Below are 13,018 nucleotides of genomic sequence, written 5' to 3' on the forward strand. Positions count from 1 at the left end.
AGAGACGCGGGCACGCGCACACAAGCACACGCACACCCGCCCGCACACCCGCCCGCCCGCACGCACGCATACACACCCACACATACACGTGCGTGCGGTGATGTAAGCTGCGGTCATGTTTGTCTTATTTTCTCGTTTCTGTTTCAGCTTGGTGGGCTGTTTCGTTCTTTCTGTCTTATTTCCTTCGTTTCTGTCTTTTTCTTTCTTTCTTTCTCTGTTTGTTTCTTTAAAAAAATCCGGTCTTACAACCTTCTTAGCAACCATGACAATATTTTTTTTTTAACTTAAACATGACATTTTAAGACACAGTCTAAAAAGGCGACTGGTATTTCCAGCTTTCCAACTCTCTACATTTAATTACTTGGACACGTAAGTACCGTGGTGTCACATATTTCTTTTCGTGATAATCAGGTACGGAAACGTGTCTTCCTCAAAGAGGAGAGGAGGGGGATAACGGTCGGCAGGCTGGGCGCCGGTGGGGGTGGGGGAGAAAAAAGAGGGAGACAGGGGTGTTCTCGCTCTTCCACCACGTATGTATACGTCTGAGCTCTGTAAGAGGTACATCAAACAAACCAATCTTTGACATAATATCATACGGTAAAGATAGACAGCTGTAAAATCTGTTCCCCCCTATTGCCTCCCTCTCACCCCTCTTCTACTCACTGCACTGTGTGTGTGTGTGTGTGAACGGGTGTGCGTGCGTGTGTGTGTGTGCGCGCATGCATCTCTCTCCCTCTCTCTCTCTCTCTCTCCCCCCCCACCACCCTTTTTCTTCCACTCCAGCCGGGTTGTTTTGTTTATCCAATCGCCGCTTCTGAGTATAGCTACTGCCGATTGTGCTTTTCCCCCTTCTATTTTTGTTTCAAAATGCTCTTTTCTTGTGTCGTAACTGATAAAACAGTCACAACGAAGAAACCAATTGAACGACATAAAAGGATCAAGATATGTAGCCGTGAAGACTTTCTCTCCGTAAAATCCCACATTTCCTTTTCCTTGCTTGAGAGTAAGGGAGGGGGGGGGGGGGTGTCTTTTATTGTCTTCTAATTCTAAAGTCCCGGCAGGTTCTCCTGGAGGTGGGTATTTTTTCCCTCCTGGCTATTTTTGTTTCGAAATGTTCATTTCTTGTGTCGTAACGAGACTTTCGCAGCTTTGCAAGCTTCATTGCCTTCCATGCTCGTCGCTCTCCCTACCCGACCTGCCGTTCAGCATCTCGGGTTATGAGAAGGAGCAGAAGTCAGTGTGGTGTAGTGTAGTTTAGTGTAGCGTGTGTATGTGTGCATGGGTGTACATATATGTGTGCATAGGTGTACATGTGTGTGTGTGTGTGTGTGTGTGTGTGGTTAAGTGTGTGTGCATGGGTGTACATATGTGTGTGTGCACGGTGCATGCGCGCGTCTGTTTGCGTGTGTGCGCGTGCCTGTTTGCGTGCGCGAGTGCGTGCGTGTGTGTGTGCGCGGACACGTGTATGTATGTGTGAGTGCGCGTACAGGTTAGTGCGAGTGGGGAGGGGTTATGAACGGGTTGGATGCCGGCGGATCTAACACTGAGAAATAAAGGAATGGGGGTTGGAGGCTAAATGCCTTCACTGAAAAGTTTACAGCCTTTCGTTGTTGCTCACTGAAGTCTGAAATATACACGCATTTTCAGCAGCTGTTGGCGCACACTGAACCTGTGTAACATTATTTCTGTGTGGCAGTGTAGACCTGTGCGATAAGGATCACGGGGGAAAAGACAAGATGGGGAAAGGGGGCCGCGAGGAAAAATGAGGGGAGGCTGACAAAAAGTGAAAATACGAACTAGCACACAATCGCCGCAGCGTCAGAATGTTGAATTGCATCCATATTCGTCTGCTTTTTATCTCTTTTTTCTTCATTTTTAGAATGCCCCCTGCATGCCCACAGGAACCTTCAGTTTTGCTCATTATCTTCTTTCGCACAAATAAAAATGCTCAATAGAAAATGCAGCCTATAACTATACGGAAACGCATTAATCAATTTTCGCGCTTTTCAGCTACAATGGGTGAATGTGTGCAGCGATATGGGGTGTCTGGAATTATGCCTCTAGCATCCTATTACCGTTACGATTCCCAGCCTTTATGTACTCATCCGTTTCTCGGGGGAGGAGGGGGGTGTCAGCATGAAGCACCCATTTACTGTGTCAGGCTCCAAGGCGTATAACCCTCATCCACTCGAATCATAATCATCGTCATCTTTTTATTCCCTTTTTTCAGCCTTTTTCGTTCGCCGCAGAGAACGATCGCTGGAGCACGTAAACGCATTTACAGTCTTTTGGCCTCATGCAAACTATCGAGCCAAATCCTTCCAGTCTGCTCTTCTTGTATGGCTGCACAACAAGGACATAGAACTCTCCACGCTCATGAGCCACCCATAAAAGCGATGACGATGATGGTCTACAATTGATCATGGAGATAGAACGCGGATAGATTCACCATAACCGGCTGGGACACCACATATTAACCCAACAAGTCTTCCGTGTCTGGGTTATTTTCTACATCAATAATAAAAGATCCTTATAGTGTGACCACAAATACTATCAATACATATTACAGTCTCCTTAGTGTGACTGAGGATTGCGGTGTGTGATTCTGCGATGTACATGTTCTGTAGTCCAGCAAAGTCTGGGCTCGAGAAGAGGATCAGAGTGGATAAGGAAAACTACTGCTGATTTGCGCCTATTTTTTTGTACCTCCCCCCCCCCCCCCCTCGATCTCTAAGTGAGGATACTGCCACCCGATTGCCGGTCACCACTGTCCTTTTTCTAGCTAGTTTCCTGCGCTCATAGCCTCAAACATTGAAAACGAAACACACACACACAAACACCCACTCACACATCAATTTGTCCCTACAAATGTGATTCATTATTTCCGCATTTATTTTTCGCCAACAGAAAAGATGTATACGATTTAGTCTGGAAAGGCTGCGGTGCTCAGAACAGTGTGCTGGAGGTGTGCTGCCACGATCACCCAATGATACATATGTACTATTTCGCCGTCTTGAAATTTCCTCCGTTGAGAGAAGGGAAATCAATTGAAGCATCAAGTTGGGCTCGATGGTCCTAACCCACATTCATTCACACCACTACCATCAAGATCTTTGTATTCGCCTTACTCTTCATTGGCCTTTTACCGCCACAGCAAATCGCTGGAGCATAAGATCAGTCTCTTCGTCTAATGCAAAATCTGAAAATATCGAGCCAAATCTCTCCAGTCTGCTGGGGGCATAGTACTCGGCACACTGATGGGCGGCCCATACAAGCGACGATGGTCCACAATTGATGGGGAAGGAACGCGAATAGATTAACCATAACCTGGGACACCGCAAATTAATGTATGAGCTACGCCTTTCCGTGTCTGGTTTATTTTCTGCCACACTAAAAGCTCCTCATAGTGTGACAAAAGATGTATTCGGTGTGACTGAGGACTGGGGTTTGTGCTTCTGCGCTGTACTATCCACAAGGGACGGGGTGGGGTGAGGGTCGGGGTAAGGAGTGGAATGATAAGACAAACTTCAACACGATTGGCTGTGTCACGACTGCTGATCTGCTGCTATTTTGTTTCTTTCTTTTTGTAAATACCCCCAAGCTTATGATACCACAGCCTGTCCTATTTCCCACGTACGTCAGTTTAAACTCACAAATGATCGTGACATTTCAGAAATAATATTCGCGGTTTTCAGCTTCACCGAATGGATGTGTTGCTAACAGATCGGGTAAAGCGGGTCGCAGTGACCAGGCCGGGTAAGGGCTGATGGAAGGGAGCAGGGGATGTCTGAAAGCAAGCCTCCATTAGTGGTCATCTTACATTCACGGTTGCCCTTTGTCGTCAGTAATAAGCTTACCTCGTCCGTTTTGTCACGAAAAAAAAGAAAGAAATGTTTTTTCAGCTCCGAGGTGTATCCAGCAGCATGTCATAATCTTTTTATCATTTTGTTCGGCCTTAGAACATAGAACTCTGCACACTAACGAGCGACTCATGAAACCGATGATGGTAATGATTTATGTTTAATATATCTCCGTTCAAAGAGCGAAAAAATCCACTTGAAGCATCTTTTTTTTCGACGCAATGCTCATAACCCTTATCCAGTCACATTATCATCTTCAAGATCTTTTTTCTGGACTTCCTTTTTATTGCCCCTTTTTCGCCACAAAAAAACCCTGATCGCTGCATGCAGCACAAGACCATCATAGTCCACTCGCCTTATGCGAACTATGTATCGAGCCAAATCTCTTCAGTCTACTCTTTTCCTAAAACTGCACAGCACTGATGACTTACTTACTGCCCGTTATGCCGGTGTGACGTTTTCATCTTTCGCCGTGTTGATATTTCGATTCTCGGTCTCGTTGATCTAGTATAAACTCTACACTGAACAAAAAAACACCCTTCAATAGTACTGATAAGCGACCTTGTGTACCTTACATTCATGGGGCCAAATTTGTCCAACCAATTTTTTTTATGACTTGAAATTTGATTCATCCTCAAATGTTTCCCTTCTTACTCAAGGGACGTAACCACTCGGTACACGTTTTCGGAAAAAAATCGATTTTGGGGGTGAAATCTATTAAATGTCACCACCAATTTTCTTCACATGCAAGAAACTGACATGCTTTTCGTCCATAAATAATTTCACTTCTTAATTTTACCAGGAAACAACATTTCAGTCTTGAGTATATATCGAGGGGGAAATATGAACACAGGCGAAAGATGAAATCGTGAAGCCGGTTGGCATGCAGGGCAGCAACGAAGGAATCAACACCGATGAGCGGACCACACAAAAAGTGATTATGGTGACACTCATAAAGATGGAACAATAGACCACTACGCCCGAGGACACCGCGAATGAATATAACGGTCTTTTCGGGGTTGGGTTATTTTTTGCCACGCTGAGGACACATTCTAGTGTAACATAAGCCTGTAAAGTAGATCTGTGGTACGCCACTTAGCACCAAATGGGTGGGGTGGGAGTGGGGGTGGGTGGTGTTGGAAGGAGAATAAGAAGCCAAGATACAAATGGAGGGAGAGTGTACTCTCGCTCCCCCCCCCTCTCTCTCCTCTCTCTCCCTCCCTCCCTCCCTTGACGCCGCGCTTGGCTGAACGCTGTCACTTCAACAGAAAGCGTGCGTCTCTGTCTTAATCGATTTCCAGAAGCTCAGTCTTTCAGATTCTGTAATGATTTATGTTCTGGGTGGTCTTATTTCTGACACGACCCTGAACGTGCGGAGACTGATTTACATGACAAGACTGAAATGTCCGATCTCAATATAAATTCTATGCATGTGGAGGCAATTTTTTTTTTAAAATCGCACCACTGCTTCGTTAAAATACACCAATGCACGAAAATGTTCTTGCTGCATTGAACTAAGAGGACCAATTCTCGCTGATCTGTGAAGGAATTGATTGTACGATTGTCAATTTTCCTCCCTTTCACAGCCCTGAAAAAGTCAGTCCCCCAGCCTATGCGCAGGCAATGCGAGTCAACCAACGGTACCCCACACCATTGTCGTCCGACAATAGTTTCCAGACAAACGACCGGAACCACACTTTTCAAAGAAGGTCCAAATGTTGCTTTCGAGACTTTTAATCCTATACATGTTGACAAGAGTGAGACACAATTTTGTGCTGCACCTTTCGTGACATGAATAATTTAGCATGGCACAGAACAGGTGTACAGATTTCCATCTCACTAACAGCTGTGGCAACTCGACACCGATTTGTGAAACTGGAGGAAGACCTGCTGAAAAGCTATCACGTATCTTTTGAGTTGTCGCGCCTATGTGTGGCACAATATGTGTTTGTGTAACAACATGTGTTTGTGCCACACATTGTGTTTTTTGCGCGGCGTGCGTGTCAGTGTGTCATGTGTGTGTGTGTGTGTGTGTGTGTGTGTGTGTGCGTGCGTGCGTGCGTGCGTGCGTCTAGTGTGTGTGTGTGTGTGTTATGCCGGATTCGATATGAACTAAAAACAAAACCCAATTATCACAAAGTCACGAAGAAAAATGACGAACAAAGCAACAAAACACAAAATAGCAAAACAGGTGTGCACATTTCTGTAATCCACCTTACAGGCCTAACCTTTTGACACATCAAACCCACATCCAAACTTAAATTACGCCATGCAAAGCTCACGGGTAACAATGAAACTCAAGAATAAGATGAATTTCATTATAAGCGACCATAATCTTGGGCAGAAATACGCGGCAGGGGACTATACCTAATACGGCAAGTGAAGTAGATGCAGTCATAATCATCACGAGGATAAGCTGAAGTAGTACTCTAAACATCGAAGTGACTGTGGTGAGATGAACAAAGTTAAAAGAACAAAGGATTTCTGTACTCACAGATACAAGAACAGCACAAGACGATACGAATTTTCGTTTGTGAAAATTTCATCAGGGAGAAAAAAAAAACCACAAAAGGCAACAAAAAGCAGGTGCCGGTCTTCCCCTAGGTCACACACCAAACATCAATAGTTATGACTTTGAGTTCAGCAACAAAAAATTTCAACTCTGCGAGTGAAACAGACAGGCTGTTGATTTTCGGTTACGTGTCCAAATAGAAGGATGATCGTGTTCGTGCTAAAACCCGGGGTGGATCTACTGTGGTTTACATGATGAAGGATGGTCTGTATTTGACTTGTTCGTGTCAAACAGGGATGGATGATCTACTGTGGTTTACATGATGAAGGATGGTCTGTATTTGACTTGTTCGTGTCAAACAGGGATGGATGATCTACTGTGGTTTACATGATGAAGGATGGTCTGTATTTGACTTGTTCGTGTCAAACAGGGATGGATGATCTACTGTGGTTTACATGATGAAGGATGATCGTATTCGTGCTAAAACCCGGGGTGGATCTACTGTGGTTTACATGATGAAGGATGGTCAGTATTTGACTTGTTCGTGTCAGAAGCCGGGATGGATCGACTGTGGTTTACAAGATGAAGGGTGGTCAGTACTTGACTTGTTCGTGTCAAAAGCCGGGATGGATCTACTGTGGTTTACATGATGAAGGATGGTCAGTATTTGACTTGTTCGTGTCAAAAGCCGGGATGGATCGACTGTGGTTTACACGATGAAGGATGGTCAGTATTTGACTTGTTCGTGTCAAAAGCCGGGATGGATCGACTGTGGTTTACATGATGAAGGATGGTCAGTATTTGACTTGCCCACCGACGCCTGAGTCTCTGCCGCCCAGTAGACCCCACAATCGAAGATATCGAAGTTGTCTTAGCGAGTTAACCTCGCAGTCTTTCTTGAAGGGGGGTATTGCACTCCATGGTAGTACACCATCAACCTGTGATCTTTATTATAGCAGGGACCATCACACTGCACCCATGGTCAAAGTACACCATTGCAAGTGATAATAAAGCTGCTTTAATACTCTAAATGTACACAGTTACCCCCCCCCCCCCTTCAAGACCTTACAAAATCTGAGAAATTCAGATATCAAAAGGGAAGGAGTCTTAAGATGGAGATAAAATTAAAGACATTAAACCAGAAATTCCAGGGTCCGGAAGGGAGAGGGAGGGGTGTTGGTGGTGTTCTTAAAACGGGAGTACCACTGTACAGGAAGTATACAGCGGTATGACCCAATATCGCCAAAACATACTACTCAGGAACTCGCCACACGTGCTAATATACTGCGTGGAAATGTCACAGCCGCGCGGTTGGAAAGTGTCGCTGACGAGACGAGGAGAAGGCTAATGACGAAAATATCCATCATAGCCGATCATTTCTGCGGAATCAATCACCCTCCTTGCCCCCTTTTGCATCATTCATGCTGCTGATATTACTAGAAGAGTAGGCGAGAGAGCCCTGGGGCTACCCCCATGTGAATAGTTTTTTTCTTCTTTTTTTCTCTCTCTTGTATCTGCTATTGTTTTCCATGATGTGTGAAGATTCGTTCGCGAGTGCATTTTGAATGCCGAGCTGTATGCGGTTCATCACTGGGGGGTCTCGAGTGGGAAGAGACCAAATGCAGTTTTCTCGTTGTAAGAAATGGGAACTCACGAGTGGATGAATGCATATTTATAATCCTTTATTTATTTGGTATTTCTTAAAGAGATAATGAAGATGTCTTTGAATGACAACAATTTATATCTGACACTTGCAAATCAAGACGGACGCTGCAGGTGGATGGCACACACTGAGGTAAGCCATATATATATATATATGTCTTTGTCTGAAATTATATGAGACTGTCTGCATGTATATATACATGAGAGCTTGCTCGTAGGTTACCTGAGCTGTTAACACATCACAAACAAAACGAGTTGCAAAGCTGCAACATACATTGTGCATGATGTGTAAGCGAGCTGAATGAGTGAACTCAGAGCACCGGCCTACCTCTCCATCCCCAGCACAGCTGCTGACTCCTGAATACAGGATTATGCCTAATCAATGATTGTCAACCACCTGCGTGGTACCTCCACTCCACTATTATGACCCATATGTCTACAAACATGCAATGCAGCAGAACGGCCGATGAAGCATAATAAATATGGGTCAGTTATATTCAATCAATGATAGACCCGGCAGAGCAGTGGAAAGCCCGGTAGTTAGCCGAGTATTGAGTACGGATGGCTTCATGCATGCTTAGAAATTGCGCTTATGCATGGTTAATCGGCTACTACCTGTAAATATTGTCAGACGGTCATAAAAGATCTCTCATCATGCGGCGTTAATGTAATCAATGGTGCAAAGGGCTGGGTACACACGCAGCGGGCTTTCCTAGGGTGTAGCCCTGTGCGTTATTTTACGTGAACATTAATTACCACATCTCTTTGTATCATTGTGATGACATGTATGTATTTCTTTCTACTCGGTCGTGCAACCCCCCCCCCTCCTTTCTTCTCCTCCACTCCCACCCCCCTCCCAGCAGAGCTGTCAAGGACGATACAGGTTAAATGCATAAAAAATAAATGCTTGGTCATTGTTCTACATTCCAACCCCGTCTTAATTTTACCACAGGGGCACCTCTCCGTGGTTGACGCCCTTGGCTGGGACCAGTGTCACTACACTGCAAGCGTCCTCAAATGACAAATATACATTGATTTGAGTAAAGTTCACAGACCAAGGAACAACAGAAGGCTGCCTTTAATAGCCGTGATTACATTAAAGGTGTCTGACGTCGCAGGCACAACTTACTACCATTTTCAAGTCAACTGTTCCGTGTGACTGATGCGAATGTTACGGATAATTAACATGTTCAACTAGTCCTGATTTAATCACACCTCGAGTAATTTTTCTGTTCCTTCTTCTAACAACTTCAAACCAACATTGTTTATAAGCGATCTTACCTGACTAAGCACAACAAAGTCTCTTCCTTTCTCTCACTCAATGTGTTTGCTCTCTCTCTCTCTCTCTCTCTCTCTCTCTCTTTTCTTCCTCGTTAATGTGGTCTCTCTCTCGCTTTCTCCCAAAATGTGCTCTCCCTCTCTCTCCCTCAATATGTGCTCTCTCTCCCTCTCTTACTTCTCAATGTGCTCTCTCTCTCCCCACTCTCTCTGTGTGCTACCCTCCCCCCCTCTCTCTCTCTTCATATGCTCTGTCTGCCTGTCTCTCTGAGATGTGGAGGTTTTTAAAACAGCCTGCTAGATTTCACGTTTGTTTGTCATTGCCGACAGAGACAACCTTCACTTCTCCTCAGCACATGTGCGTACACACACACCCACACTAGTGCATGGTGTGGCTGAGTGCTCTGTAAGTTGTATTTCTGTATTCTTGATCGTTGAATGTATGCACACGCTCGGTAGGATTAACAGTAATACTTCACAAATGTCTCCAACAGGGCAAGTTGCAAATATTATTTCATTTTTACAGAGATTATATCTCACGTCAAACATAGTTCCAAACCACTGTCTTATACTTTCTGAGAACACACATCTGGTGAAACAACCTCCCCAGAACTCCTCAGCCTGACATTACATTTCTTTAGGGGTATACACAAAGGTTTATATTTTAGTATAATGGGACATCAAACTATGAACATTTTGTCATGTTCCCGCATGAATATGTTCTGGGGGCACTGGGCTTGGGGAACAATCGGATTAGCTGCAGTCATTATGGTGTCGAATCTGTTCCTAGTGCAACAAAATTTAGCCCAGGTGAATAAAAAAAAATGTTCTGGTCGCCAGGGGCAACACATTTTTCTTGCATTCTCATCAAAAAGTTAGTTACTATACAGTTGGAACCAATGATACATTTTATTTTTTCACATAAATTCCAGACTTTTGAACTTCACTCTCATGAATGAAGTATATTGCAATTTATAAATTTGAAAGAACCTGATAAAAAGTTCTTCCTGCTGTCCAATATATTATCACCCTAGCACTAATTACAACTTCTAGTGTTCTTCTAAAAATGTCAGCCCACCTACTCTTATTTTCTAAACATGCAACCAGCAATCAGTTTTGTTTTTGTTTCTTTCTCTGTTGCTTAATTACAGTGTGGGCAGGACATTCAGCGATTCTACAAGGACTCGCGGCCGGGTTTCTTCAAAAAACCACTTGAGTGTTTGCAAAGGAAACTGACAGAATTTACAAGTGCAATGTGTGTATCTGGAATTGATTTTTCTGTCGCTTCTCCGTATTGTCCAAATATATGCAGCCTGCATTATGCTGACATAGGTTTGCAAGGCAGATCAATGGAATAAAAACAGCCTGCAGCAAAGGAGAAGAGCACACAGGCATTAAGAGTTGTACTCTATAAATGATGAATACACTAAAAACCAAATCAGCACACAGCTGTTACATGTCTTGCTTTTTTCCAGTAAACTAACACTATATCGAAATGTAAACATACCATTCAGAGCAACATCCTCATAATGCCTTCAATATCTTGTCTGACTGAAAATATTGCAACAAGACCTAATTATTTAGCTAATGAAATAAATAATAAAGGACTGTGTGACAGCAATTTCACATCTGCACATGACCCAACGATCTTCAGTATCAGCTAGGCAGGCAGTCCAAATCCAGTTGCCTGGTTGTTCCACTCTAATATTATTTCATCATTAAGAAAAATTTCTTAAATTACTCAATCAATCAATCAATGACGCTTATATCGCGCATATTCCGTGGGTACAGTTCTAGGCGCTCTGCAGTGATGCCGTGTGAGATGAAATTTTATACGGCCAGTAGATTGCAGCCATTTCGGCGCATATTTACCTTTCACGGCCTATTATTCCAAGTCACACGGGTATAGGTAGACAATTATTAACTGTGCCTAAGCAATTTTGCCAGGAAAGACCCTTTTGTCAATCGTGGGATCTTTAACGTGCACACCCAATGTAGTGTACACGGGGGGAGGGTTCGGACACCGAAGAGAGTCTGCACACAAAGTTGACTCTGAAATAAATTTCCGCCGAACCTGGGATCAAACTCACGCTGACAGCGGCCAACTGAATACAAATCCAGCGCGCTACCAACTGAGCTATATCCCCGCTATTACTCCCTTATAACCAATAACCATACAATTCTTCTGACAAAAGATTAGCAGCTTTTGCGTAACCTTGAAATGCTGCCGACAGGGCAATCTTTTAAAAGGTTTGATTTTATTTATTTTGTTGTTGTCAAATATGAGTAACAAAGCTTCATGCTTTATCTTAAACTTTAACCCGTAATATTGCCCCACTACCCACACATAGTGAGATCACAATCATACTACCACACACACACACAAACATAACCTGTACACAGCCTGAGCTACCTACTGATATTTATCTTCTATAACTTTGTTTAATTAAAACAAAATTGTGGAATGCAAAATGCGTTCACATATTAACTGGCGGTATTTCAATTTCTAACATGATTAGGTTTAGGGTCATGTGGTAAATATGCCTCACCTTCACACTTGCAGCATCATCATCATGCACTGATCAATGTGCACAGTCACGGAGGCAAAGCAGTTATTTTTCGACTAAACAAACGTGTTCACTCTGGATTATGCGCACCAAATTCAGGGCACAGAGGATAACTAAAAGCACCAAGTGTAGAATCTATCAGCAAGAGTGAGTACCGGTATCGATTTTTCTAGGCACCGCTACCCTAGAAACAAGCGGTGCTGCATCCCTTCATGGGTGACTCGCAATGAAACTCTAGAGTCTTGGTACCAAACCCTTGAAGTATACAGTACCACTCAAAAATCTAACTTTAAAGCCAAACCTAGAATGCAGGGCCACCACCTCAGCCTCTGATCGCCGACCAAACTGTTTCGTTTCACAAATAAAAACTCCGAAAGCTCTCAATCTGCTAGGCGAGTGAAACGTTGCAGACGACACTTTTCACTCCAAGCGAGCGCGAAGAAACATTGACCAGATACTCTTGACGATTGCACTCAATCAGTTCCCTTTGCGGACGAAACTTTTTATTCTTTTACGGTAAAAATATTCTTTTTCTTACCTGACCGAAGAAGGCCACATTTTGGTCGGTGGGAAGTCCACAGAACAAGCAACAAATCACATCTCAATCACAGCTGACTCTTCGGATCAATCGGCAGCCTACGTGCGGCGTTTTGTATCTCCCTGTGTAGAGAGTACATGGAGTAGTCGCCCTTCCATTAAGCGAAATCGAAAGTAAAAGGTCGAGAACAAGAATGGCCGTCCACATTGGAAAGGAGGTAATACTCACATATCTCACAGATGTAACTAAAGATCTATATATATATATCTACAACTTGGAATGCTTTTTCAGACGGTTTTCCATAATTTCATGTACTAAGAGTATAAGCAATTTCTTTTGAATTACAATTCCTGCCTTTTTCATTGTTGAATTGCTTTTCTTTTTTACATTAAATTTTAGTCAAGTTTTGACTAAATGTTTTAACATAGAGGGGGGAATCGAGACGAGGGTCGTGGTGTATGTGTGTGTGTGTGTGTGTCTGTGTGTGCGTGCGTGTGTGTGTGTAGAGCGATTCAGACTAAACTACTGGACCGATCTTTATGAAATTTGACATGAGAGTTCCTGGGTATGAAATCCCCGAACGTTTTTTTCATTTTTTTGA

At 43.6% G+C, this 13,018-nt stretch overlaps 1 protein-coding gene across 1 annotated transcript in view; it reads right to left on the bottom strand.

The window, feature by feature from the left end:
- LOC138975610 (uncharacterized) overlaps nucleotides 1-12,524 on the bottom strand; it is a 62,186-nt gene extending 49,662 nt beyond the window's left edge. Inside the window, exon 1 of the mRNA XM_070348332.1 lies at nucleotides 12,418-12,524. The gene's annotated coding sequence lies outside the window, so the exon portion shown is untranslated. The remainder of the gene's footprint in view (nucleotides 1-12,417) is intronic.
- Nucleotides 12,525-13,018: the final 494 nt, after the last annotated feature.

The sequence above is a fragment of the Littorina saxatilis genome, linkage group LG9 (assembly GCF_037325665.1).
Source record: "Littorina saxatilis isolate snail1 linkage group LG9, US_GU_Lsax_2.0, whole genome shotgun sequence".
Lineage (NCBI taxonomy): Eukaryota > Metazoa > Mollusca > Gastropoda > Littorinimorpha > Littorinidae > Littorina > Littorina saxatilis.